Source organism: Hylobates moloch, unplaced genomic scaffold (assembly GCF_009828535.3).
Source record: "Hylobates moloch isolate HMO894 unplaced genomic scaffold, HMol_V3 SCAFFOLD_14, whole genome shotgun sequence".
NCBI lineage: Eukaryota > Metazoa > Chordata > Mammalia > Primates > Hylobatidae > Hylobates > Hylobates moloch.
In genome coordinates this window covers 30038371-30066200 of record NW_026652289.1, presented here as the reverse complement: position 1 = coordinate 30066200, position 27830 = coordinate 30038371, and the positions used below count along the sequence as shown (strand labels likewise).

Sequence of the window (27830 nt, the reverse complement as noted above, 5' to 3'; positions counted from 1 at the left end):
GCACTCGTTCTTAGAGTCAAGGGGCAGAATAATTCATGGAGATATTAACTTGTATTTTCTCCTTGCAGGTATGATCTCTTGGAGCAGATTCGGTTGGGCTGGGGTAGAGGAAATATAGAAGAGGGAGAGGGAGGTGATTACCTCCAGGCAGAGAAGACAATGAAGCTGACTGGGAGCTTTGGGCAGCAGGACTCAGGCAGGCCCTACTTCTTGGCAGAGCCCTGCGAGGACGCAAGGCCATAGAAAGGGAATGGCTGCCTGTGTATCTAGGAAGATGGCCCTACGCACCAGAATCCCAGATACTCAAGGATCCAATGGTCCACGTGTGTCATGGAAGTAGTGGGGTTTCCAGACCTCAAGTAACCAGCCAGGCACGGACCACAGGCACCCAGAAATAGCCCGTGGGGAGCCAAAACTGAAGGGGATCACCTCCATGCTCTGGGTTGTGAAAGACCTTGGGAACTTTGCATGAGAGAGAGACAAAGCCAGGAGAAACCCTCAATACATTTTCCATAAGCCCAGCAGGTTGAGAGCTCAGAGTTGCATTGAATCTCCTTTAAAGATAAAATCAAGACATGTGCCATTTACTGCACACACACCTCCATTTGTGAGCCATGACTCATACCCAAAACATGTGTTTCCATGTCTGTCTCCACTACTGGACCATGCACTTTTTTAGGGCAAAAACTGACATTTTTTTGTCTTCACATTCTCTACCTTTGGGAGGCACCTACTGCAAAGCAGGCCTTGAACGAAAGTCTGCTAAATGGATGAAGAGAAAATGAACCAGTCAGCCAGGTAGCTGATCAATCTCTAAGGGTTCTGCCGCTCTTGGAGTCTATGAAAGAATAGTTAAAAGTACTAGACGCTCCAATTCAATCTCTATCTGGGAAGGTGGCTAACTAAGGTCAAGCCTTCCTCACCAAAACAGCCAAAAGGAAGACGAAGGGAAGGGAGTTGCTAACTCACAAAGGCTTCTTTATTCCTTAGCCTTTGATTCAAGAGGATGAGTAAGTGAATTTCTTTTCTTTTTTATTTGCTGTAGTGCTGGCTTCCTTCAGGCAGTATGAAAAATCAAAGAATTAGGCTGGTACATATATCAGCTAACTTGACCAAGGACTGTTGGAAGTCAATGAAAAGTGACTCTTTGGGAAATGCTATTAGGAAAACTGTGTTTCCCTCTCTCTCTACTGTTTTTATACCTACTGGAAACTCTGAGCTTCACTAGCTGGTTCTTCCAGGTGTTTATATTCTGAAAGGCCATGATCAGATAATTTGGTTGAGAGAATTTCTGCTCATGATTGTGTAGTTAACCAGGCTTCTGGGCACCAGGATACCAGAACACACAAAAACACTCTATGATAGCCCAGATTCACAAGGTTTCGTGCAATTTCTTTTATGTGCAATTGCTGGGTCCCCTCCCCAGGAAAAAATACAATACTGTAAGGGTCAGATACCTGGAAAATCTCCTAGCTGACATTTAGAGAAAAAAATTTTTTTTCATGTACGTTAATAAGCCAGCAGACTCCTCTCCTCTCTTTTCTCAATGCCTTGAGAGACTGGCCTGTGTCAGTGAGAAAAGATGGCAATTTGATAAAAGCATGGTCTGTATCACAGGAGATCTGGCCTCCAAATATTCCATTGTACAAATAAACAGAAGAATTTCAATCTTCTTTCCATTCTTAGGGCTCCTAAGAGATCCCCTTTCCTCTCCTATTCAGGGTGGTTTAGCTCTAATTAAATTATTTTCTCTTGTACAAACTAACAGGCTCGTCATTAGCTTCCAGTTAGAAAGATCCTATCATCCTCTTAACCATCTATAAGAGCTGGAATGCCTTGACTTTCCCAAGAGAGGAGACAGGGAGAACAGGAACCTCCATCACCCAAGGGCTATTTGGCAATCTTCCCTCTTCTTCCTTCAACACCCTTTTTGAGGTAAGAGTCATCCTATTCCTTCTAGGTTCCACTGGAGTCAGAGGGATTAGGCAATGGGGCATGGACTGCAATGCTCCAGCCCCATCCAGGGGTCAGGGCTCACAGCCAGGTTACTCAGACACAGGTCACTGTGGCTCTCTCCTGCTGCTCAACCCAGGCTGGAGCCGCTAGCCACAGATCTTAGACACACATGGGCAAGGACCCAGGGGTCTGGCTTTATTGGCCGTAGGGCCAGTTTGGCTGGGCAACTAGGTGGACATTCTAATGACTAAGCACCTTTCCTTAGCCACTCCCAGGGTCAGTTAAGAGACATAGATTTTAAAACCAAGAGAAACAGAACCTAGCAAACAAGAGAGATCCAGATAGAAAAATACTGTAAAATTTACAGATTAGCATAGACAATTGTACCTGTGCAAGAATATGTTTTTGATTTCTGCTAGAAATATTGTATACTCATTATATTGCCAAACCAAGTATTAACCTGACCATGGCTTTCAATAATGGTGTTAGGATAAATCTGTAATTCCTATATCAAGGAATAAAGTCAGATGAAATTAAATATAAATGAAACCAGCGTCTCAGACCTTAAAGTCTTCCTAGATGGTTAGGATTCACTTTAGAATTTCAAGAGTAGCCTATCTCCTTATTCTCCTTTCAATGGAGCCTGCTATATTTTCCTCAAGTGTTAGTAAACATAATGCAATCATAATGTATTAGATTTGGTTCCCTACTTTATTTCTAGGCTTTTCAGTTTTGTATAGTTGAGCATGTTTTTTGTTTTGTTTTGTTTTTGTTTTTGTTTTAGCCATAGATCCAAATGGCCTGTGGATCTATCCTGTGTGGTATTTGACATACCCTATTTATATTTAAATAGATGCTTTGAGAAATGTAAGGTTTCCTTTACAATATTATAAGTTTGGGCAAAGTTCACCATTGCATTAGGGTTGAAGTATAACTGATTATTTAACTTCCACCGCTTCTTCACTTCCTTAAAATTCTTTGATTCAGTATGTGGGGGGAGGGCAAGAAGTTGTTTCTGATCAAAACACTTTTTTTAAAGAATATTCTTTGGTACTGATATACTTCGTCAATATGATTTATAGCAAGATGTGCGCTATACCAATATTGTGTTAAATGTGCTTCCAGATGACTGGATGCACTTTCCATAAGCCCAGCAGGTTGAGAGCTCGTTTTATTCTTTTTTAATTTTTCAATTGCTCGTATAATTCATTTCAAACAAAAGGAAGAAAGTGATCATAGAAATAGGCTAGGTAGCTGGAAAGGAAGACAGAAATGCTTACAAGTTGCAAACAGGAAAAAGAAATTAGGACAACCGGGCTTCAGAAAAGCTGCAAGCACACTGGTAAACAAACTTAGGCTGCCCTGGAACAACCCCCTGTTTGTCTTTGCTTTATGGTGCAATGTGGTCTAGTGGTCTGATCAACTGGGAATCTCAGTTTTGCCTCAGACTCCCTGTTCTGTACTGAATGGCCTTGGACAGGGCTCCCTGATCTGAGATAGGCAGGTTTTCAAACTGTGAGGCTCGATGTTTATAAGTGGAAAGGTTGCAAAGGGGTGAAGGGCATTATTACAACTAAAGGAAGCACTATTATAAAGAAACAATCAAATCAAGGATTTTTTTTCTGCACATTTAGAGCCAAGCACTCAATTTTCCTGCCCTGACAATTTGTTTATTTATTCATGTTTGTATTTTATTGCGGTCCCTGATAACACAGGCATTTTGGAAGTGGGTGGGAGCATGTGTGAATAGCAAAAGAAATCATCTATTGACAGGTATTGATAGTTTCTTCTGTTTTGTGCATCCTCTCTTCCTATCCCTAGAACTGATCTCTTTTTTTAAATAACAATGTATATTGTAATGTATATTTCAGATTTTATAATGAGCATGCTTAGTTATTTGCATTTTTCTCAAAATAATATTATATGTACATATTAGTAAGCAAGATATTCAAACACATCTTTAAATGAAACCATGTTTAAAGAAAGCTCTACTTCTATTAAAATCCCGCGATACTTGGAGCAGTGCAGTTTAGCCGAGTTTGCTGATGAGTGAAATCCATAAATAGTTAAGAGCCTCCAGCCATGGTAAAGAGGAAGTAAAATAGACTGATCTCATGACCTAAAAACAAAAGCTGCAAAATAATTAACTTTTTACTTAGTATTTAAACAAAATATTGTAGAGTGAGAATTTGGTTATATCTGAATTGGATTTTCATCTCAACGTCGGAGTCCAACAGACTTGGAGCTATTATGCTTTCTTTTATTTCAAAGTTCAGGCTTTAATAAGAAAATTGTTTCTATTGTCCATTAAATTATATAATCACTTAAGAGGAACTGTATCAAAGTTTTTACCTTTAAGCCTTATGTACAAATTACAAAATGTAAAAGTTAATTCTTTAAAATTTATATTCCGTGTTTAGTAGATTATTTTTTAATGTTGAGTACTGTTTTCCATTTAGAATTCATGGATCTAAATAGTAACAGTAACAGGCCCTGCTTATCTAGGAGTAAAGGAAGAAAGAAACCTATTCTTGCCTCCAGTTTACCCCAAACATAGGGACTGAAGAAATTAAATTTATTCTAGGTTCTGCTGTACAGAGCCTAGAAAAATAATCTAGCCCAATAGTAATTAGTCTCCCTTTTCATCTCTCTTCTCTTGGCCTGGCTTCCTTTTTGTCTTTTTTTTCTCCCTTTTTTTTTCCCTTTTTGTTCCAATATATTTGGGTACCTACTGTGTACTCAACACTGTGATGCTGAGTGCCTTGGAATTAAAAATGAAAAAGATCCAGGGTCTTCAGAGAGCAGACCAGAAAGATGGCGAATGAGAAACCATCTACGTATTCCACAAGGTACTGAGAGAGAGCATTAGCAAGACACAGAGATGAGATTGAGGTGAGCGGATCACCTGAGGTTAGGAGTTCAAGACCAGCCTAGCCAACATGGTGAAAGCCTGTCTCTACTAAAAATACAAAAAATTAGCCAGGTGTGGTGGCAGGCACCTGTAATCTCAGCTACTTGGGAGGCTGAGGCAGGAGAATCGCTTGAACCTGGGAGATGGCGGTTGCAGTGAGCTGAGATCACACCATTTGCACTCCAGCCTGGGCAACAGTACTGAAACTCTGTCTCGGGAAAAAAAAAAGAAAGAAAGAAAGAAAAAAAGACACATAGATGCAATAGGCTGCAGGAAGTAAGGTTTTAAGCAGAACTTCTTGGAGGAATTGAGCTTTGGAACTAGTTGGTACTAAAAGACAGGTAGCAACTAACTGAGTACATGAAAAGAAACAAGGCAGGGGACAGCATACACAAAAGCTTAGAAACAGCATGCCAGTCAATGTGTCTATTTCATTTAGGGGCAGGGGGAGATGAGTGGGAGCAAGAGAGAAGCTGGAGTCTGACATGGGGTAAAAGCTTTCTATGCCATGCTGTGGAATTTGGATTTATTTCTATGGGGAATAGGAGCCACAGAAGGTGATTAGATAGAAGAATGACATGACCAGATTTGCATTTTAGAAAAATTACCCTGGCATCTTCTATAAGTCTTATGGGGTTGAAATTGAGTGTTTCTGGGAAATACCATGTCATAGTCTTATGGGGTTGAAATTGAGTGTTTCTGGGAAATACCATGTCATAAAAAAAAAAAAAAAACAAAACCTGGGCCTATGCATTCATTCATGCAGCAAACCTTTGTTGAGCACCTATTTAACAAAAAGCACCATACTCAGCACTGTGGTAAATACAAAATGGGACAAGATACACCCAACAGCAACATTTTCAACATCATACCTAACTACTATCTTTAAGTGTCTAATAAAAACTTATGGTAGCAGCGCCATGCTTATTCATTTACATATTATCTATGGCTGCTTTCCTGCTACAATGGCAGAGCTGAGCAGTTGTAACAGATGTGGTCTGACCTGCAAAGCCAAAAACATTTGCTCTCTGACCTATTAAAGAATTCTCTTTTTAAGACAGACTTGCTACTGTCCAAACCTCACCAGTGAACCCCCATGCATTGTCTATAATATCCAATTGGTGTAGAGCTTAATTCCACCATTAAAATTTTTTTTTTGTTTTGAAATGCAAGAACTCCAATAAGATTAGTAGACTCTATTCTTCCGTTTCTTAAAATAATATTTTCCCTGTCAATTACATCTCCCTTGCCACTAACAATTAACAAAAACTGAAACATAGTAGAGAGTAAAACTTCAGCCTTGTAAGTCTGCACAATTCCCTGGTCTAGATAAATGAATTTCTTTCATGTCTAAGAACATTCAAAGTGCTGAAAGTTTAATTTAAAAGAACAATAAAGCTGATTGAACATTCTCACTCTAATTCTACTTGTAGGAAATAAAGAAGGATAGAAATTAGCACCTATCTCAGTGGAGTGTTTTGAGAAATCACTGCGTGAAAAGATGGACTGTGATCTCAATCAGAAGCCTCTGCAATGAGATTTTAGAACCAAATACAGCCCCTAGAGACCAACTTGGCTCTTAAGTAGAAACAATCAATCCTACAATTAAATTTCTGGGGTTTTTATTACAGATAAAAGAAAATCCAAAATAACCTTCATTCATATCTTACGCCAATTTCTTTAGGCTTTAGGAATTATGGCACTTGACTGTTATGCAACCTTTTCAAAGGGCACTTACACAAAAATTCCATTTTTCAAAAATTAAGAAAACCTTTTGTAATAAAATAGTTTGAAGAAAAATGAAAAACTAGTTGGAAACTCACTGGAAATAAGACCACCAGCTGAACCAAATGATTCATGTAGAAACAATAATGGAGAGCTAAATGCACAACTTGTGGCTTGTAGGTTAATAATGCAAGAACCACATGCATTTATTCATAATAATGGACCGAAGATAATTTGCTGTGGAATAATTGAACCAGAACTAATTGTTGCTCTACGCATTTTATGTTAGTGTTATAATCTGACATTATGAAGATTTTCATACTAAAATTTAATGTCAAAATTTCATTCAGTATTAATGTCTGATTTTTATCTATATGTACAATATACATATCATGGATACTATAACAAATATTGAACATAAACCCTTTTTAGGACACCTTTTAACTTCCTTTTTTACCTTTGATTAAAGTACAGCCACACCATTAACCTAACAAATAGTTCAAATCATTCTGGATCTCCAATTACTAGTCGAGGTTTACTCTATGAGAGAAATATAATTCTGTTCATTTCTTTGAAGAAATCATCAAAAATAATTATGGAGCCTGGAGAATCTATAAAAATAATATGAAGAGGAGGTTTTCGTCTCTAGTGAGTGCTTCAAATTGCTTGAACATTGTTTACCCTGCCCAACCACAAAGACAGGGAACCTTCATTGCCTTAAAGCTTCTTTTTTTTATTATTATTATACTTTAAGTTCTAGGGTACATGTTCACAATGTGCAGGTTTGTTACATATGTATACATGTGCCATGTTGCTGTGCTGCACCCATTAACTTGTCATTTACATATGGATGAAGCTGGAAACCATCATTCTGAGCAAACTATCGCAAAGACAGAAAACCAAACACTGCATGTTCTCACTCATAGGTGGGAATTGAACAAAGCTTCTTCTATACAGGCAATTTGGTGCTACAAAACAAAGAGAATACTAGAAAATGCCAACAATGAAAACGGAAATCGAGGAAACAGTAAGAAACAAAACCAACGGTGTTGTTCCTGGTATCCAGATTCTTGACCTGAGAACTTGATTATATCAGTTGCTTAACTTGGGCCTCAGCTTCTTCTCCCTTAAATGTAGATAACAATGGTTGCCTGTATACTTCACTGGTCACTGTGAGGAACAATGAGAAACAATAGAATAAAGGCATAGGTGCATCTCAAGTTGTCAGGTGCTAAATCTTTGTAAGGGTGGTGAATATTATTCTTCCTGGATGGAGTTCTTTCTCCTCCACTGGTTTATTTTCTTAGTTTCTGAGAATGCATAGATTTGTTAATAACTCACCCAGAATGTTGAAGTAAATATTTTTTTAGTCCTTTAATCATCAGAGGATTAAATGTTAGCCTGATTAAAAGATCTGTCTTTGATATCAATCTACTTGCTTATTAGTCTCTTCCCACACTGAAGTGTAAGTATCGCCCTTTTCCGAATTCCAGAAGCTCAAAGCCTTTCATTTCAGCAAATCTATAAACTGGAGAATTTCTTGTCTACAAAGTACTAGTTCATGGTTTGTGGTCCTTTTGACAACTGCAGTGTTGACTCTCTACAAGATCCTTGGGGGCACAGACTTTTTGTTAGGACAGGTTTTCCAATATCCACCCAGTAGCCACTAGAGTTGTGTTAAAACTGTTGAGTACTGTTGAGATGCCACCCTACTGAAAATCTGTCACTCAACTCAGTTCGATGCAATTCAGGAAGCAGATATTTTGGGTTATATCAGGGCTAGGCTCTGTGCTAGGTACAAAGCAATTCAACAAGGACTTAGATATGATAGGAGCCCTCCAGGAGCCCCCCCTGCTTATGTGATGTTACTCAACTCCATGGGATGGCAGCTGGGCTTTAAAAAATCTTTCTCTAATTTAAAACACAAACCATGTTAAAGGCAGTTTTCAGAAAAATGGAAAAATTTAATATGAGCTTCTGTTAGATGATATCTGACCATCTAATAAATTCTCATTGATTTTGTTTGTGATAATGGCATTATGATATATAAGAAAATATCCATCTTTTTAGAGATACACATCAAAATCAGAAGATGTAAACTAATAGATGTCTGCAATATACTTTTAAAAAGAATTAAGCAAAAAAAAAGAAAAAACAAAACAGGTTGATGAACAAACGGGCCAAAATCTTTTTGAGACAGTGTCTTACTCTGTCACCCAGAGGCTGGGTGATTACGGCTCACTGCAGCCTTGACCTCCTGGGCTCAGACAACCCTCCTACCTCAGCCTCCAGAGTAGCTGGAACCACAGGTACACACCACCATGCCTGGCTAATTTTTTTTTTTCTTTTCACGTTTCATAGAGACCAGGTCTCACTGTGCTGCCTAGGCTGGTCTCAAACTCCTGGGCTCAAGCAATCCACACGCCTCAGCCTTCCAAAGTGGCAGGATTACAGATGTGAGCCACCATACCTTGCCCCGAATTTTGATAATTGTTAAATGTAAGTAATAGGCCTTTGAGGAATCATTTTATTATTCTCTCTCCTTTTGTGAATTCTTGGAATCTTTCACCATAAACACATTTGAAGAATTGGTTTCCCAAACTTCTAGACTTTTATTCACTTAGGATTAGCCTTAGCACCCATAGCAGGAGCTATGCTCAAGAGTTGTGTCCTCCCACAGTTTCCTCTCCTGACTTGCAATCTCCAGGATCCTATTTGAGGCAGTCTTTGAAGGCCTCAACATCACCTCTGCTGGGAAGTCTTTGCTTAATCGCTCAAATAAAACAGACGTTGCCCATCTTTAAGTACTCAGAAGTTGGCTAATTCCTCTGTTATGATATTAGTATATTTTCTTATATAAAATATTACTTGTCTTCTTCTCCTGCTGCAGTGGAAACTTTTTAAGATTAGGCAATGTGGCTGGGGGTGGTGGCTCACGTCTGTAATCCCAGCACTTTGGGAGGTTGAGGCGGGTGGATCACCTGAGGTCAGGAGTTCAAGACCAGCCTGGCCAAGATGGTGAAACCCCGTCTCTACTAAAAATACAAAAATTAGCCGGGCGTGGTGGCAGGCACCTGTAATCCCAGCTACTCAGGAGGCTGAGGCAGAGAATTGCTTGAACCTGGAAGGCAGAGGTTGCAGTGAGCTGAGATAGTGCCACTGCACTCCAGCCTGGACGACAGAGCGAGACTATGTCTCTTAAAAAACAAAACACAAAAAACAAAAACACGAAAACAAACAAACAAAAAAGACTGGGCAATGTATTATTTTCATTGTCTTTCTTTCCCCTGACTTTTCACGGGGTCTGATACAGAATCATAAAACCCCTGAAAATGTCTGTGAGATCGTGGAGTTATCACAGTATTCACAGCACAGAGTACATAGCAGGATTGTCATTTTGTGACCTCAAGAAGGATAACGCCACAAGTATATTTGGGCAGCTAAGCTGTGAAAATTTTATTTTGATTGGAGGGATACAGAACTATGCAAAACTTGGGCATATTTGTTTAACCTAACCTAGTTACTATAGCAGTTTCTCAAACTTTCTCATTCATTTAGGGGTTTAGGTATCTGATTGACTGGAGCCAGCAAGAACTCATTTTGGAGAGCACCACATACATAACCAGGTCTCATTCAGGCACAGTGCACACTATTCCTATCCACAAAGTGCTTTTGATTTACCAGGAAATCTTTTGACAAAGCTCTTCTCCCTTCAGGGAAGTGTGGGTGGTGGTGGTGGTGCAGGACCTAGAAGCCAAAAAGAGACACTTCTAACAAAGTCGTGAAGTTCTTCTGTGCTGTTATAATGCGATCTAGCTAGGTAAAGATTTGCTCTCTACATTTGTTTACAGAAATTGATTCCACAAATCTTTGTAAAGAGGAGTGTTTTAGGGGCAAAACAGATGTGACACTTTCTAAGAGCTAACTCTATATACAAATTTAGACTTTGTTAAAATAACTAGTTATCTTGTAATCTGATCTTAACTGGCTTTTTAAAAGCAGCAAAGGAAATATATTTTATTAGTTTAGCGTGCTTGTCAGACTCCTGAGACGTGGTTTCTTGGGCACGTGGCATGTGTTTTGAAAAATCAGCCTCCTTTGGGAATTGTACTCTTAAGATATTTGTTCAGAGATGTTCAGGCTCTCAGTTACAAGATGCTTGAGCCAGAAACAGAAAAGTCTGAGTACAGTGCCATTGATACATTGTCGTGTGTGTCTGTGTGTGTGTGTATGTGTGTATGTGTGTATGTGTGTGTGTATGTGTGTGTGTGTGTGAGAGAGAGAGAGAGAGAGACAGTTATGATAAAATATAAAAGTGTCATCTTCCTCAAGTAATTCTGACCATCTGTTGTCTCAGCTCATCTTAGGTTCATAGCTGTGTTGTTTCTCTTAGGGCTAAGTTGAGAGTATAATTTTTTTTTCTGAGTGGGATATATATTTTTTTAAATTATTATACTTTAGGTTTTAGGGTACATGTGCACAATGTGCAGGTTTGTTACATACGTATCCATGTGCCATGTTGTTTTTATTAAACTTAATATAGAATTGATAGCAGGCTCTTTCTTCCCCCACCTCCCCATTGTCCAACTGTATGTACCTGTTCAAAGAACAAAAAACAGTATAAATGATAGTATTTGACCACAGATCATGATTTCCAACCTTGCTTGTTTCCTTAGCCACACTGAAACTGCATCTTTCTTTTGTCCCTTTAACCCAAAAAGTAATGATGGTGGCTGATGGCACTTGGTAAGGAATTCACCTTTTATAGAGTAATTATTTAATAAGGGTTTAAAATTATTATTACAATCACTAAGCAAATTACAGTACATAAATTTTTTTCCAGGCAAAATCCATTAGTCATGATCAAAGATTCCTCAGTACTAAAGACTGTGCATGCATAATAAATATACTTGGGGGTAAATTTGCTTTAGGGGAAAATGAAGCCTGTAGTTGCTGGATGGAATAATGTGTATTCTAGTTAAAGCACTTTAGCATCACTATGAGTTGAAGCCAACTGAATCTTATTGTTACAGATAAGCCCTATTTTCTTGAAAATACAAACTCTGTATTTGTTATGGGACTTACTTATAGGTGTGCAGAGTCTACCATAGGTTAATCTTTATTGTACAAATTACTTTTACTTTTATGGGAAGTGCTGTTGTGCTGTACTCTACATGGTTATATAAATTATGCAGTTTAAGGCACAATTAGCATGCATTCTCTCAGCTTATAAATAATAACATTCTTTTAATAACAATATATTTAGACACACACAGAATGAAAGGAGCTTAATGTATTGTTCAAGTTTCTTTCATTGCACAGAATAAGGATGAAATGCTGTTTAGGAACTCAACGAAAATGTTACAAAATATCCTCTTAATCTATAATGTACACATTGTGTATATTACATCCTTGGGACTATGCAATGGAAATAGTGACAAGTAAACAATGAAACAAAAGGAAATCAATTTACCAAACACAGAAAGGTGAAAGCATTTGGTGGAACACAACTCCACAAAGAAATGTGAAGTGCTAACAGAACTGTTATATAACCTTCAATTTATTTTAATAACACTGGAAGGGCAGATGTCACAGTGGTTCCTGGAAATCTTTTTGAGGTTTCCAGGATGTGTTCCCATTAATTTTTTTTAAAGCACCTACTATATTGTGCAACCTATAACCAGCATTGACTAATTTATATCATGTTCCCTCTTGAGGCTGACTCAGGTCTAGTTCTCCTAAAAGGGTTTCGACTGAGCAGGATGTAGGAGTCATATGCAAAGAGGCTTCTCCCTGCAGGACAGAACACAGCCTCAGGAAGGTCACAGGGGTCAAGCTGATTACCTCCTCCAGCTCTGGCAAGCAGAGGGCTCAGCTGGGTTACCCAAGTTCACAAGAGCTATTGACATTCAGCTGTAGCTCCCACTCATTATGGGATCAGCAGGGGACTGTCTGGGCCTCCTGTTAACTCTTCTGTGCCCTGTTTTAAGATTGCAGTGAGGTCAAAAAGGAAGCCATCAGGTAGCTTTGCCTCAACTTCTTCATAGTTACGATTCAAGAAATGAACCTTTTAAACCAGTGTCTAATCAACCTTTTAGAAGTGGATGCATGCAACCAATCATTTCAAAAGCTCTGGATAAAACGCAAGTAAATACGTTTGTTCACGATGCAGTAAATGTTTATTTCCTAGATTGAAATGGAAATGGGGAGGATATGTTTTCTCTTCCCACCAAGAATAATTCCCACTTTGTCTTTAATAAGGAAGGCCACACATGATTTTTAAAGAGATAATAGCAGCAGTTGCAATTCTTTGTCACTTAAAAGTGCATGTTTTCCCTGAGTTGCTCATGTAAAACTAACCTCAGAGAGAACTTTAACAACTCATCGTCTAAGAAGTGAAGTCATGGTTTTACAGAAGTTCAGAAGCTCTCTATTAGGTTACAGACATGGAGCTCTAAGTGGTAAGCCTGTTCCTTCAGGCTTTGATCTCCTGCTGACACATTATGAACTTCTAGAAGTGACTTAACCTCTTTGCCTCTATGAACTCATTTGTAAATTGAGAATAATAGTTAATTAATCCACGAAGCATGTCTCTGTGGTAGCAATGGGAAAACTGACTCACTGTTACACCCAAGGGCCTCTAAGTCATCTATCATTCCTAGTTCTTCCTTTTTTAGCATTATACTGGCCCTAGAACACACATTATGCTGAATCCTTGTTTCTCCTCTTTTATTCCTAATTGCTCCCCAAATGGTTGAGTATCTGTTCACAGTTGGGGTTAGTTTTCATTCAACTACTGTATTTAAAAAGTATTAAGCTTCTTTTAAGAGCCAAGAGCTTGTAAGACAAAAGCTCTACCCTAAAGGAGCTTAGAGTTTAGCCAGAAGACATGGAATTATAAGCAATGTGGTCAATTCCAGGAATCCACATAAATAATTCAGAGTCCAGGTGGATTTGGGGAGTTAGGAGTTATCTAGTTTGATTTCTGGCCTTGTCAGATGATCTAGCTGACTGCCAAATCTACACTTGACCCAAAGACACAAAAGACTATCTACATAGACTCGTTCAATCTTGACTTTAATCACAAATACAAACAGAAATCCCTTGATCTACCTCTTTCTGTAACATTTGACACTGTTGGCCATTCTGTCTATTATGAGTGTTCTAGAAGCTGTCTCAGTAAATTGGGCAATGCTAGCTCTGCATGATTCTTAGCTCTCCCCCTTTCTCTTGCCATACTCTTTCACTTGATGATTTCTATCACCCTCACCCCCACCTCCCACTCTATGGATTTAGCCATTTCCCAAATCTCTAGCACTAACTCCCAGCCCTCTTCTAAGCAAGAGGTCGATTTTTGTACTTGCCTGCTCTGCATTTCCACTGGTTTATCCCACTGGCATTTTTAACTCGAGTCTATAGTGACATCTTTCCCCAAATGAGCTCCGTCCTCCGACTTCCTTTTTGCTGTGTAAGGATTCATTATCCGCCCAGTTAATCAGGCTCTCAACTTCAGAGTCATCTTTGATTTCCTCCTCTTCTTTGACCCTCCTAACTTGTCTCCCATCAATATCCCATCCATTCTATTTTCACCCTTTCCTTTATTTATTTTGTACACAGCCTTCATCTTCTTAAGGCAAAACTGTTAATTTTCTCATTTCTCCATCATACCCTAATACATCACAGGCTAAGTTCCAAAATGTTGGATGTACCGTTTAAACTTCTATAATCTGGCATCAACTTACCTTTTGTCAACCTTCTGATTGATGATATATTGTTTCATATTGCCTTACAGCCACCCCAAAAGTTATTCATCCTTCCTGAATATGCTGCATATGGTTCTGCCTCCTTCTGTCTGCATTTGCCTTCCCTGCAGTCAATATCCTACAGTTCTTCACAAACTAGTTCAGACATCCATGAATCCCTCACTGATTTATCTTACAGTCAGTCTTCTGATATGTAGCTTTTAAGTCCTACTTTTCCTAAGGAACTCAACATTGACTATCACTGTCATGGGCATTTATGGCTTTACCTGACTTCTCAGTGCTCTGAAGATGGAGAGGCTGCATCATGTGGGTGTGGATCCCTCTGCATCACTAAGCACAATTCTTGGCAGACAGTAGATGGTTAATAATATATATTGCAAAACCAATGTATTAGTCAGGGTTCTCTAGAGGGACAGACCTAATAGGATAGTTGTATATATAAAAGAGACTTTATTAAGGAATATTGACTCACAAGATCACAAGGTAAAGTCCCACAATAGGCTGTCTGCAAGCTGAGGAGCAAGGAAACCAGTCTGAGTTCCAAAACCTCAATAATAGGGAAGCCCACAGTACAGCCTTCAGTCTGTGGTGGAAGGCCTGAGAGCCCCTGGTAAACCATTGGTGTAAGTCCAATAGTCTAAAAGCTGAAAAACGAGTCCCATATTCAAGGGCAAGAAGCATCCAGCACAGGAGAAAGATGTAGGCTGGAAGTCTCAGTCAGTCTAGCCCATCCACGTACCTCTGCCTGCTTTTATCCTAGCTGCCCTGGCAGCTGATTAGATGGTGCCCACCCAGATTGAGGGTAGGTCTGTCTTTCCCAGTCCACTGACTCAAATGTTAATCTCCTTTGGCAACACCCTTACAGACACACCCAGAAACAATACTTTGCATCCTTCAATCCAATCAGGTTGACACTCAATATTAACCATCACAAGCAACATAAATGCAATCAAATAAAGGTTACCTTTTTTCTGAATAGGCTGAAATATTTAAAATTTTGGAACATCAAAACTTTAATGAAATTCATTTTAGTTTATTATTTCTTCTATTACAATTTCCTCAAAACGAGAGAGAAAATTCAGATTATTTTTTGACATGTAAAGGACAATAGACGGCTACTAAATGAGGATTAAAATTTAAATATGAAGAGTTAATGACATCAAGAGTGAAAATCCCACTGGATTGCAAATAGAATGGAAAAACCAAATAGTGTCATCAAACCATTCCATTAGACTTTCAATTAATAACTGGCAGTAACAAAGTTCTCCTCAGGAATATTAACAGTGATATCTAAGCAGGGCCATTTCTGTGATCAGAACTATGTAAAAAATCAAGAGAAGAAAATGAGATTAAAAAAAGTAGTTCCTGGAAAACATGGATGATTTATTATCATTTTATCGTGAGACAATTAACAAATTAAATTATAGAAGTCAAATCCTAAAAGAGAAATACATTTTATAGCATATTTTTGTTTGTTTTTTTGAGATGGAGTCTCGCTCTTGTTACCCAGGCTGGAGAGCAATGGCACGGTCTCAGCTCACTGCAACCTCCAGCTCCCGGGTTCCAGCAATTCTCCTGCCTCAGCCTCCCGAGTAGCTGGGATTACAGGCACCCACCACCAAACCCAGTTCATTTTTTTTATTTTTATTTTTAGTAGAGATGGGGTTTCACCATGTTGGCCAGGCTGGTCTTGAACTCCTAACCTGAAGTGATTTGCCTGCCTCAGCCTCCCAAAGTGCTGGGATTACACGTATGAGCCACCATGCCTGGCCCATTTAATATCTTTAAATATAAAAATAAAGACTAGTTTCTGTGACTTGTTATAGAAGATATTGAGAAGAATGTAAAGTTGTTCAAGATGATGCAAAACTACCTTTTAAAAAAACGAAAAGTGAAAATATGGTAATATTGCTATTGTGAAAACTACTGTAGAAGTAACCACTCCATAGATTTGCATTTTTCATATCTAAAAAAAGAAAAGAAGAAAATTGAATTTTGTCTGATTGCTGCCTTTAACATCCAGGGTTGAGTCTATTACTACTACATGAGTAGAAACGCGTCTGTTTTTTTCTCCAATATTCTTGATAGAAAATCATGGGATTCCTAATGGGTATTTTCCCTCCTCTGGCAGATCACTTTTTATTATTGCTTATATTTAGAAATGAAGAACTGGCAGAGATGGACATATAGGTGTAAGATTGTGGCTCACATTCTGAATGCCATAATTTGTGATTTCCCCACAATCTCACTGATCCACTGCTTGCAGTGTCTGGTTATGGTTTCTCTCCTGGAATCTGACCCCTTCCTATACTCAACAGAGGTCACCTCAAAGGAGGCTGGTCTGTCTGCCCCCTAGTTTCCCAGATGCTAATCAAGCTGCCATTGAAATTGTGCTTCAAGGTAACTTTAAGTCATTAGTTTCCACACTGCTTTTAGTCATGTCAGTTCAGATAAGTGCACCATTATGCTATGTCTTGAAATCTGGCATCACCAGTTCTTCCCACATCTTCATCTCAGTGCAACCGAGGTGCAATAAGCACTTCTTGCTTTAATGCTGGTATGTCGGGTACTTAACATTGAATCACCTGTGAGCAATCTGTGTTTTAAGGAGCTTTCCTGGTGATTTTAGATATGCTAAGGTTTGAGAACCACTGGTTTAGGTAATTAATAAAAACTGATGTAACAGACAAACCTCAAATCTCAAATCTAATACGACGAAGTCTTCTTTCTTGCTCACATCACCATCTAACATGGGTCAGATGTGCTCCCTCTATCTTGTAGTTAAGACACCTTGTTTTCTTTTCTTGTGGAGAAAATTACTTTAATAATTATAAAAGTAGTACATGCTTATTATAAAAAACTTGAAAGACATGAAGTTCTAAATAATACAATAAAATCACCTATGATTTCAATGTTTAGATTAATAATGTCTATTAATATCTTGGTGCCTTTGCTTTCTTCTCTTGAACACTTGGCTTTCAAGTTGCTAAGGAAGGGAAACAAATCCAAGGGATTGTTTGGGAAGAGGTTATGGGGCAGGCTCGGGAGTGGCTTACATCCTTTCTGCTAGAATTCAGTGACATCAGTGACATCATTGCACCATACTGCAAGGAAGGCTAGGAAATGTAGAGCATCGCATGGTTATTTTTGAGAGTTAACATCTGCCACAAACGGGATCAGAGAAACTTTAGGTTACTTCCACCAGGCAGATAGCTTGTTTTGATTTTTCATTTTATTATTATTATTTATTTATTTATTTTTAATTTTTTTGAGTTTTGCTCTTGTCGCCCAGGCTGGAGTACAGTGGCACGATCTCACTCACTGCAACATCTGCCTCCCAGGTTCACACAATTCTTGTGTTTCAGCCTCCTGAGTAGCTGGGACTACAGACATGCTCTACTACGGCTGGCTAATTTTTGTTTTTTGAGTATTCTTAGTAGAGACGGGGTTTCACCATGTTGGCCAGGCTGGTCTCAAATTCCTGACCTCAAGTGATCCCCCCCACCTCAGCCTCCCAAAGTGCTGGGATTACAGGCGTGAGCCACTGCACCCCGCCTCAATTTATATTTTTATAGCATCCATGGACCCTTGGTGCTGAATCATCCTGAAAGCCATCTTCCTGCCCATATTTGACTGACTAGCATAGGGTCTCTATTTGTCCTTGAGCTTTTTTCTGAATCTATTTGTGTCCAGGCTAGGGCCACACAAGACACAGACATAGACATACATACACAGCTATGCATGTATAAATGTAAAAATAAGAGGGCTAGCTAAAGATGTTCTGAAGGGTAGAAACTATACTGAAGGGTAGTATCACTCAAGCTATCCTCTTCCCACTCTTGATTCACCCATTCCCCCAGAGGTACCAACTTTGAACCATGTGTAGAGCTTGTATTTAACTCCATAACTCTCAATGAAGTCATAAATTCCAATCTCATAGAGGCTGGGCAGGTAATGTAAGCAGAGAAAGCAGAGTAGGAGATACATAGCTATGAGATTGAGGATTTACGGTCAATGGAATAGCATAGTCTCCATCCAAAGGAAACCGTATGCCAGCTCTGGCCAGTTGCTCCCATGTATGAAGGCAACCTCAGTGTTGCTAGATTTTTCTTTCAATTATTTTTCTTTAGGAAAACTAGAAATCTAGATGTTTTGGTTAAGTTTCTTAATTTTTTTTTACAATCATTGCATGAGAAATAAAAGACAAATGAAAAGGATCTCTTTTGCAGAACTGGCCTGTACATGCAAGCCCTGTGCTAAACCACACACTCACACGTCTATTACATATATGTGTGTGTGTGTGTGTGTGTGTTTTGAGACAGGGTCTCACTCTGTCATCCAGGCTGAAGTGCAGTGGTACAATCATGGCTCACTGCAGCCTCAATCTGCTGGGTTCATGTGATCTTCACACCTCAGCCTCCTGAGTAGCTGAGACTACAGATGTGTACAACCATGCCCAGTTAATATTTTAAATTTATATTATGTAGAGACAGGGGCTTACTATGTTGCCCAGGCTGGTCTCAAACTCTTGCGATCAAGCGATACTTCCATCTTAGCCTCCCAAAGTGCTGGGATTATAGGCATGAGACACTGTGCCAGCCCACACCTCTATTTGTCATTTAACAAGTTAAAATTGCTTAACAATTTAAACCCCCGAATTTACAACTTAAAATACCTTATTTTTCCAAATAGAAATTGATGAATTTGCTGACCTATGCTCTCTCCTTATTTCTACTTTATTTTTCCCACTGAATTTTTTATTAATCATATTATTATTATTACTATTTTGAGATGGAGTCTCGCTCTGTCGCCAAGGCTGGAATGCAATGGTGTGATCTCGGCTCACTGCAACCTCTGCCTCCCAGGTTCAAGCAATTCTCCTGCCTCAGCCTGCCAAGCAGCTGGGACTACAGGTGCACGCCACCACACCTAGCTAAGTTTTGTATTTTTAGTGGAGTCCGGGTTTCACCATGTTGGCCAGGGTGGTCTCAATCTCCTGACCTCGTGATCTGCCCGCCTCGGCCTCCCAAAGTGCTGGGATTACAGGTGTGAGCCACTGAGCCCGGCCATTAATCATACAATTATTATTAAACCTTATTTTTTATTTATCAAAGTTGACATTAACTCCTTATGTCCATTTTTAGGATAAGAAAATTAGTTCTGCATATTTTTCTCCTCCTTTTGCTTCATACCTTTATGGATCTATTCGGTATGGCATTATTTGAACTTGATTAGGTTTATACTACTTAAATTTCAGACTAACATGGCTAATTAAATATTTAATAATTTACATTCTAAAATTCGGAACCAATAAATGTTTTCAATATTACAGTTACAGTAATTTAAAATCATCTTAGAGCTGAGTAGAATGATGTAATGCTACTTCACTAACCTCGGTCCACTTGACAAACGATGTTCTAAGAGTGAAGGTCAAGTGGAGCTTTTTCTTTATATTCCACAAGTGGCTCAAAACATTCCACATTGCAGTCTTCTTCAGATTGGGTTCGTGGCTTCCTTATACAGGATTTTGCCCTTCTTTGAGTTTCCAGTTTTCTTTTTGAATTTCCCTATTGACAGAAGAAGCTTAAGCCTTTTATTCAGTGCCACAATAATCCCGTCTTTTAACTCTACTGTATGTCAAAGTTAATCCATTTCTTCTAGAAAACATTGTAGTTAGTGTCCTCTATACTCATGTTCCAGTTTTGACCATTTTTTTTTTCTTCTCACATGCCCCAGGTCCTACTTTGGAAAGATTACTTTTTTTTTTTTTTTTTTTTTTTTGAAATGGAGTCTTGCTCTTTTGCCCAGGCTGGAGTGGAGTGGCACAATCTCGGTTCACTGCAACCTCTGCCTCCCTGGTTCAAGCGATTCTCGTGCCTCAGCCTCCCGAGTAGTAGGGATTACAGGCGCCCACCAACACACCTGGCTAATTTTTGTATTTTTAGTAGAGACAGGGTTTCACCATGTTGACCAGGTTGGTCTTGAACTCCTGACCTCAGGCAATCCGCCCACCTCAGCCTCCCAAAGTGCTGGGATTACAGGCGTGAGCCACTGTGCCTGGCCTGGGAGGATTTCTTTTCATTGTACTTCTGGGTTGGTGTACTGTGTCTTAGATCCCATGGCTTCTCTTTTTTTCTTGAATAATAAACACAATTCCTTTTTTTTATTTTATTATTTTTTCATTTTATTTTATTTATTTTTTATTTTTTTCTTAGCAAAGGTAAGTGTGGATAACCCATTGTGTGTTTGAAAATGTCGTTATTTTACACTCAACATTTTTCTTTGTCCTCAGGCTGAGAACTCAAAAGGATGTGTCTAGTTCTAGCTCTGTTTTTAATTTTTTTATTATTTTTTAATTTTTTTGAGACAGGGTCTCACTTTGTTGCCCTGGTTTGAGTGCAATGGTGCAATCTCAGCTCACTGCAGCGTTGACCTCCTGAGCTCAAGTGATCCTCCCACCTCAGCCTCCCAAGCAGCTGGGACTACAGGTGTGCGCCACCACGCCTGGCTACTTTTTTGTGTGTCTTTTGGAGAGATGAGTTTTTCCATGTTGCCCAGGCTGGTCTCGAACTCCTTTTCTCAAGCTATCTGCCAGACTCAGCCTCCCAAAGTGCTGGGATTATAGGCATGAGCCACCGTGTCTGGCAGGATGTGTCTAGTTCTTCTTAATGCCTAGACATGGATCTTTCATCCTGTACTCCAGTTAGCACCTAGACATTTCTTTGGCTCTGGAGAATTTGGTCCTTTTTCTTCTCTGCTGCCTCCATTTTCTTTAGCTTTATTTTTCTTCCCTCTATTTTGTTCTCTTCTTTTTTTCAGAAATTCCTCTTAGTTAGGGATATTGGGCCTCCAGATTTGAGTCTCCACGTTTGCTCATTCTTCTTTCACACATATGTATGTAATATATTTTAATCTTGGGGGCTTTGACTCTATGTTCTAAATTAAAATTTCTTGACTTTTATCAAGTACTTTAGTTAATTTTAAGAAATTTGTCAGTTGCATATTTAACTTCCAAAAGCTCTCATTTTCGAATTGCCCTATTTCCAGTAGTCTCTTCTTGAGTGTGGGTATGTTTTGTGGGCAACATACTCCTGAATCTTTCTGAAGAGACTAATTATAATTCTGGTTAGTGGGTTATTTATTTTCTCTGGGATCATTTGTTCTGTTTGTTTATTTTGGTTCTTTTTTGACCCTGACCCTCCGATTTTTCTCAAGTGAGTGTGGTTGGTTGTCTACTTAATATTATGAATGAAAGACTCACTTAATGAATGTAAGTAGCAAGGATAGGTTTTCTGTGCTAGAAACTTGTGAGTATAAAGAAAAGCAGATATACTTTATGGTGTGCAAGAGAGGGGTAGACAGGCAGGACTTCTTCTTCTCTTTTTGTCTGTAAAACTCTAGCTGAAGCTTGTCCAACCAGGCCACACGCGGCCCCAGACGGCTTTGAATGCAGCCCAACACAAATTCATAAACTTTCTTAAAAACATTCTGAGATTCTTTTTACAACTCGTTTTTAAAGCTCACCAGCTATGGTTAGTGTTAATGTATTTTATGTGTGGCCCAAAACAATTCTTCTTCTTCCATTGTGGCTCAGGGAGCCAAAAGATTGAACACCCCTGCTCTAGCCTCTGAGTTCTCATTGAGATGGAGTTGAGAATTAACTCCAGTCCTTCTACTTGGCCAGCCCTGGGATTATTTAACTCTTTCTTTGCTGAAAACACCTGCTTTCTCAGTACATTAACTTTTCTGGGCAGCAGGCAAGATGAACCCATCAGGCGATTGCACTGCAGCTTCAGGACCTGGGAACCCTACCTTGTCCTTTGGTCCCTCTAGTCCCAGGAGTGGTAGAACCTTTCTGCTATCGGTAACCTCTGCATTGAATCACCATCTTCAACTATTGGCAGTAGCCATTGCTTACATCTTTAGGTTAACAAACCCTTTGTAGTGATTTATTTCAGTTTGGAATATCTATTAAGACTTTTGTTTTCCTGATTAAACCCTGACTGACACAGTTCTATAGCCCATTCCTGTTCTCTAATCTGCTGGTTCTTAGGTTGGAGTTTCTATAGATCTTCACCAGCAGAAGGGGTCCTCTCTGAATTGCTGCATCTTTCAATGAATATTCTGTTAGGTATATGGCTTCCTCCACCCTGAACATACACTTCATGTCATCCCATCTTTTTACTTTTTCTTCTTATGCCCCTGCCTATTACCTTGTTTTGTAACAGCATTGTAATGCTGTTATAATTTATTTCCTTTTAAACATGCTTACTGTCACTTCAATGGCAAGACAGGAGGAAGAGATGGATGTGTGCACTCAGTTTATTGCCTAGTAGTCAAAGTTTTTGGTGAGCTACTTTCAAGGGGTTTTTTATTTTTTTAAGAAAACTGGAGGCCGGGCACGGTGGCTCACGCTTGTAATCCCAGCACTTTGGGAGGCCGAGGCGGGCGGATCACGAGGTCAGGAGATCGAGACCACGGTGAAACCCCGTCTCTACTAAAACTACAAAAAAATTAGCCGGGCGTGTTGGCGGGCGCCTGTAGTCCCAGCTACTCGGAGAGGCTGAGGCAGGAGAATGGCGTGAACCCGGGAGGCGGAGCTTGCAGTGAGCCGAGATTGCGCCACTGCACTCCAGCCTGGGCGACAGAGCGAGACTCCGTCTCAAAAAAAAAAAAAAAAGAAAACTGGATATGACAATCTGAGAATAATTTCATTTTTACTAATTTATTTGTATTAAAAATAAGATTCAAAAATAATAAAATAAAAAACCCCAACAACAACAAGATTCAATGTAATGATTATTTCTGCTGTTAAAGGCTGGAGGATTATTTTGAACTAGGAAAAACTAAGAAAAAATTGGGGTGAATGATTTCTGTCCTACCCCTTCATCCATGGGGTAGGACAGAAGCTATGTCCTTAGATCAGAGGCTCTTCCTATGTGACATTTCTGTGTATTGGAGCTGCCTTTCTTGAGGTTACGTGGTTTAATCAGTTATTCTGTGAACACACCAAAACTATTCAATTTGCTAATTTGGTCCTGTAGTGGATTTGAGTATGTCCCTTTCATTTAGCCACTCTGTTATGACACAAACATGATTATAATATATTAAGAAAAGACATTTCTTCAGCAGATTTTCTTTAGTTCTAGTTACATTGAACTGAAAATGTCAATCTATCTGGGAAAGTGGAGAAAATTACATAATGACCAAATAAGGTGTTGATTCAATCATCCCTATAATGATTTTATAGTGGCTGGAAAATAGTGGTCTAAGTTTTGAGGATTGAATCTACTACAAACTCACTCGGAAATTGACTCTGCTCAATACTGCATATTTTAAATACCTAATAAAATGGTAACATAAATTTTTTAAATATGTTTTTTGTATAAGAACAATTTTGGAAAAGAACATGTATGGAATATAAAATTATTTAAGTATCTGCTCAATTGACACTCACCTCCTTTCTATGAGAAATTCACCCCTGAATGTCTCCATTTGTTCCTTTATTTATTTATTTTGTTGTAAGACCTTTGCTACTTTGACTACTATTGATTGGTCCAAGGTGGACACTTGACCACTCTGAGTCAGTCAAATTCTCTCTCAAGGAACCCATACTCAGAGTCATCTAGTTTCTAAAAATGGCTGGAGATGAGCAACATGTAAAATGTCTGTGGGTGCTGGACAAGCCACCCATCATCCATTATTTGGGAAGAGACAGAGAAATGACAATGAAGAATGACAGAAACAAGAGAAGAGAAACAAAGGGACAAGAAATCATGGGGGTGGAGGGGAGGGAGAGAGAGAGAGAGACTGCAAGTCTGCTCTGGGTTCCTGACAGCTTTTTATTACTGATTCCAGTTTCTTTAGAGGCATTGGATTTGTGAGGTTCACCTGAATTCCTATAATGAAATCTTTCTTTTGCTTAAGCTGAGTTGAGCTGCTCTGCTACTTGAAACCAAAAGAGGCTAAAATAAAACAGAGCACACAGCAGAACAGGGAGATTGTTACTCTCCAAGTGCATGAATACGGAAATTCAGAGACTGCTGGGTTTAACGTCTGTGTAAAGAGAACAAATTGACTGCGATTCTAGGTTGGCCTCCAGTGATTTTTTTCTTTATTGATACATAAGAAATACATCTTCAACAATTTGCATATTAAGTCTTCAGCAAGTATCCAATTCCTGAATATTTAGATATACTGTATTTAGTTAAAGCCTCATAAATTTATGCTATATTTTATGTAATCTTGGGCAGTTTTGAAAAATCTCATTCAATAATGCTGAATGAGCTTTGCAGAATGTAGCACAGTATCTGGTAAATGTGTAAGTGCTCATTATTGTTTATAGTAGCAAAGACATGGAATCAACCTATATGCCCATCAATGGTAGACTGGATGTAGAAAATGTGGTACATATACACCATCGAATACTATGCAGCCATAAAAAGAATGAGAACATGTTCTTTGCAGCAACATATATAGAGCTAGAGGGCATTATCCTTAGTGAACTAACACAGGAACAGAAAACCAAATACCACATATTCTCACTTATAGGCACCTAGACATTGAGTACATATGGCCACAAAGAAGGGAACAACAGACACCAGGGGTCTACTTGATGGTGGAAGGAGAGAAGAGGGTGAAGATTGAAAAACTCCCTATTGAGTACTATGCTGATTACCTGGGTGGCAAAATATTCTACACCCAAACACCCATGACACACAATTCATCTACATAACAAACCTGCACGTGTACCTGTGATCCTAAAATAAAAGTTAAAAAATAGTGTAAGTGCTCATTAAATGTTAGCTCACGTTCTCTTTTCTTCTTAAAGTGGTAAGTTTTTCACTGATTGATTGCTTCGTTTGTTCAGAAAATATTTGAATACCAAGACCCATATCTAGTTCTGGGGCTATGGAGGTTTTAGTTAGACCTACAGCTAGAACTACAGAGGAGGTAGATACAGACAAATATTTTCAATACTACTTGCTAAAGACTGCAATGGAGAGAAGATCAGAAATTTGTAGGAGCACAGAGGAGGAGCAGCTGCTTGGCTGTGAGGGCAATGATGTCAAATTTGCCAGTTCTGCCTTTAAGCAAGTCCTTTCGGTTCTATGGCCCTCAGCTTATTATATGTAAAATAAGGCTAATAAGGATTTTATCCTCAGTTTTTGCCACAGTTAAAGGTGGTAATAAAAAAGTATAGACATATATACATATATTTTTATATGGAGGGAAATGATTGGATCATGGGGGAAGTTTCCCCCATGCTGTTCTCATGATAGTGAGTTATCATGAGATCTAATGGTTTTGTAAATGGCAGTTTCCCCTGCCCTCTTCTCTTTTGCCTGCTGCCATGTATGATGGCTTGCTTCCCCTTCAACTTCTGCTATGATTGTAAGTTTCCTGAGGCCTTCTAGCCATGGTTTCTGTTAATTCACTAATTCACTAATACTGCCTGGAGAAGTCGAAAAACAACCAAACAAACACACAACTAAGAGGCAGCATTTGAACTGGGTTATGCAGCATTTGGTTAGTGGTATAGGTTTTTGCAGGGAAAAATGTTCTAGAAAAAGCAAACAGCATATACAAGAGCATCGGTTTTATAGTAACATAAATTCATAGAACACAGAGGAGAAGCAACTACTTGGTTGTGAAGGCAATGGATAAAGTGTCTTCAGGCAGTAGGAAGAGCTTTGCACAGCCCACTACAGGCAGTATTAGAAAGGAGTGGTTGAAAAAGCAGGTTGGGGCTGCAGAGGAGGAAGATTTTCCTTAACCCTCATGCAGACTCTGGCATTGTGTGAAAATAAACTGATAAAAGACAGTGACATGGTTTGGCTCTGTGTCCCCACCCAAATCTCATCTGGAATTGTAATCCCCATGTGTTGAGGGAGGGAAATGACTGGATCATGGGGGCCGTTTCCCCCATGCTGTTCCCATAATAGTGAGTTATCATGAGATCTGATGGTTTTGCAAATGACAGTTTCCCCTGTCATTACATGGCCTGCTGCCATGTAAGAAATGCTTGCTTCCCCTTCACCTTACCAAAAGACTGTAGGTTTCCTGAGGCCTCCAGCCATGCTTCCTGTTAAGTCTGTGGACGTCTGAGTCAATTAAACCTCTTTCCTCTATAATTACCCAGTCTCAGATAATACTCTTTATAGCAGTGTGAAAACAAACTAATACAGACAGATTAACAGAAGAAAAATATTCAAATTTATTTAGTATAAGGTTTCTGTGAAATAGGAGCCTTCATAAGGAAGTGAAGACCCAGAAAAACATTTAGAGTTGTATATTTTGCAAGGTTTGGTGAAGAAGTGAATTGTTTTTTTTTTGTTTTTGTTTTTGTTTTGAGACAGAGTCTCGCTCTGTTGCCCAGGCTGGAGTGCAGTGGCGCAATCTCGGCTCACTGCAAGCTCCGCCTCCCGGGTTCACGCCATTCTCCTGCCTCAGTCTCTCCGAGTAGCTGGGACTACAGGCGCCCGCCACCACGCCCGGCTAATTTTTTTGTATTTTTAATAGAAACGGGGTTTCACCGTGGTCTCGATCTCCTGACCTCGTGATCCGCCTGCCTCCGACTCCCAAAGTGCTGGGATTACAAGCATGAGCCACTGTGCCCAGCCTAGAAGTGAATTGTTGTGGAGAAGTATGATGGAACAAATCAGGGTATGATGTGATGGTAATATGCTGGGGAGAACTTAGCAAAGTCTGTTTGTTCAGATCCTTCTTTGTCTCCCTGTGTCTTCAGAGATGAGAACATTCCTTTCCTCAGGGAATAGGATGGGCACCTCTCACATGACAGTCTCATGATGGCTTTAGAGGAAGGTCAGAAAATTCTTTCTAGGTTTTGTGGCTTGTTTTAGGGGAGAAGGGCATAAAAACATCACAGAGAAACCTTCCTGCTTCTGCAGTTTTCTCAGATTATTTTGGGTTAAAATACTCAGTATGTCAAGATGACATATTCTGGGGCAGCCTTGATAGGGCTCAGATGGGAAGGGCCATCTCTGGAAATGGGATTTTATTCTACAGGTATTAAGAGGAAAACAGAAGTTTTTTTAAATTAATTTTTTTATTATACTTTAAGTTCTAGGGTACATGTGCACAACGTGCAGCTTTGTTACATATGTATACATGTCCCATGTTGGTGTGCTGTAACTTTTAAATTTTATTGAGGCATTATTCACAATAGCAAAGACTTGGAAAACAGGTTTTAAACACAGGCACAACAATCAAATATGCATTTAGGAAGATAACTTGACCACTGGTGGAGAAAGCACTGGAAGGAAAAAGGGAAGAAGAGCAGTTTAGAATTCTCTGAAGATAATAAGTCATCTATATCCTCTGTTTGTTTCTTAGGGATCATTCATTCTCTCAAGGCTCAAAAGGCTAATAATGATTGCTGTGGAAAAATACTTCTTTCCCAAAAGTGCCTGTGGATTTACAGATCACCCTGAAGACAAGCAAAAATACGTGGC

General features: G+C 39.2%; 1 long non-coding RNA gene across 1 annotated transcript; it reads left to right on the top strand.

The window, feature by feature from the left end:
• On the top strand, positions 1–27830 carry LOC131381134 (uncharacterized). Its single transcript, XR_009209618.1, has 3 exons — positions 1–68; positions 1769–1935; positions 27712–27830. It is a non-coding gene; the product is annotated as an uncharacterized LOC131381134 (long non-coding RNA).